Source organism: Lathyrus oleraceus, chromosome 7 (genome assembly GCF_024323335.1).
Source record: "Lathyrus oleraceus cultivar Zhongwan6 chromosome 7, CAAS_Psat_ZW6_1.0, whole genome shotgun sequence".
NCBI lineage: Eukaryota > Viridiplantae > Streptophyta > Magnoliopsida > Fabales > Fabaceae > Lathyrus > Lathyrus oleraceus.
The window spans coordinates 29,943,805-29,946,391 of NC_066585.1; positions in this window are offsets into that span (position 1 = coordinate 29,943,805).

Below are 2,587 nucleotides of genomic sequence, written 5' to 3' on the forward strand. Positions count from 1 at the left end.
AATGATCATGGTGCCCAAATTCTTCAAGAATGGCCACCATCCATTGCTCAATGAATGATTTGACTGTTTGACTATTGATTGCTTCAACTGCAAGTAACATGGTTAGATGACAATATTTTTGTACTTTTGGTTAGTAAACATATGAAAAGCAATGATATACAAATGCAATACATGCTTGGTGATCAAGAACCACACTCACAAGGCAACCTACCCACTAGGAGGGAATCAGAGGCATGCAATGATCCTTGAGGCCATGGTATGATATGATATGGGCCATGAGGGATCTTAGGGCCAAAATTGGGGTCTTACAGTCCCCATGCAGGGTTACCTCTCCGTTGGTCTTGGTAAACGTTGAGTTTTTCTCATTCGTCCGTTGACGTCTGATTGTATATCCTATTCCCCAGTCATTCGTTAATGTCTGGTTGGTTCCCATCCAGAATCCCCAATAGAGTCGTCGGTGGACGTCCTATTTGGTTTCCGGTTGTTGTATCCCTTCCTTAGTGAAATGGTCTCCTTCTCCGTTGGTGTCGATAAACGTCGAGCTTCTACCGTTCGTCCGTTGATGTCTGGTCGAGTTTTCTCCTTCTCCGTTGGTGTCGATAAACGTCGAGCTTCTCCCGTTCGTCCGTTGACGTCTGGTCGAGTTTTCTCCTTCTCCGTTGGTGTCGATAAACGTCGAGCTTCTCCCGTTCGTCCGTTGACGTCTGGTCGAGTTTTCTCCTTCTCCGTTGGTGTCGATAAACGTCGAGCTTCTCCCGTTCGTCTGTTGACGTCTGGTCGAGTCTTCCCATTCATCCGTTGATGACTGGTTACCTCTCCGTTGGTTTTGGTAAACGTCGAGTTTTTCCTGGTCCTCCCCAGTAGAGCTACCTCTCTGTTGGTCTCGGTAAACGTTGAGTTTTTCCCATGTCGTCCGTTGACGTATGGTTGTATCTCTCCCAGTCATTCATTAATGTCTGGTTACCTCTCCGTTGGTCTTGGTAAACGTTGAGTTTTTCCTAGTCGTCCGTTGACGTCTAGTTGTGATTTTTGTTCCCATTCATCGTCTTCCGAGGTTTTGGATGTGGCTTTACCTTTTGAAGAAAAACCAAAATACCCAATAATAAATATCAGATCCCAGTGGACGTTTCCGTTGGTGGATCCCCGCATTGTGCAAATTTCTACGGTTCTTCGGTATTCAATCCCTGTTTACCCTGAAAGTCTGACAGCCGTTGCTCTCATTGGTTCGGGTTCCCAGTTGATTGAATAGGGGCTACTGTAGCACCTCAAATTTGCACCTACCATTTTGTGCATACATTTTCATGTTAGGTCATTAACATTACAAGGTCCACTGCATAGCATTGCATTGTCCTTTGCCCAAGTGCAAGTCATCAGACAAGATTAGGTCAACTGGTCAGGAGATTCAGTTGTGCAAGCAAGCATGTGCATTCTCTATTGAAGCAAAGCCCTAGGGTTGGTTCAACAAGTTCATATGATCTAGGGATCATTTTGGAGTGGTTTGGCCAAAGATTGGATGATCAAAGCTCAACAGTCAAGCTGAATTTCATCTGAAACCCTAGAAAGTCAACTGTGGTCAACTGTGCATGAAATCATGGATTTGAAGTTGGGAGATGGTTTGAAAGGCTTCATTCATGTGCATACAAGTCTCATTTGACATTTCAAAGATCAAGATTGAAGAATTTGAGGTCAGAAGAAAAGTTTCCAAAAATAGTAAGTGACCTGTAATTTCAAACTGCCAAAAATGGAAAGGTCTTCTCCTCAAATTTACATCATCATACAACCTTCAAATGAAATTTTGTCCAACATGAAAGTTGAATATCTTGCTCTCAGCTTTCCAAAAAGTCTAAGAACATCCATTTATCATTTGTCGTTGGCAAGTTATGATCAAATCATTGTCAAGATATTTTGAACTTCAAACTTGGATAACTTTCACACCAATTGGCCAAATGAAGTGGGGTTTTTTGCAACAATCTCCATTTAACATGCTCTATCATGATCATTAATTGCATTTCACTAAATCTCATCACACAAAAATTGCATTTTTCACTTGACTTGAATTTAAAAAAGGGAGGGAAAAAGGTGACTTTCAAAAATATGCATTTTCCACACATAATTTCACTTGAACTTGGTCTTAAATCACATTTGGAGTGTGTTTAGGCTCATGACTCGTGTACTGTAGCAGCATGTCCATGCACAAGAGGTTACTTTGGCCATTTTGCTTAAATTTGCATTTCACTTAATTACTTTGCATTTGGCTTAATCCTGATTAAGAACTTCATTAATCCATGGTATATATGCCTAATGCTAACAGAATTTTGGATTAACATTCATTCATCTCAGATCTAGATCAAAATTGCAAATTCTCTCCACTTTTTCTCTTCACTTTTTCTGCAAGTTTCTTCCAATCCCTTGCCATTTCCACGATTGAATCATCATCTACAATCATCATTGAGCTGGATTGAAGCAAGAGAGCAAGGATTTCAAGCTGTTTCTTGGACTGTTACATCAAGCATCTCCCATGGCAGCTGCATATTTGAGCAAGATCGAGCAAACTTGAGCATCAAATCATCATCCATTCGTCCATTGA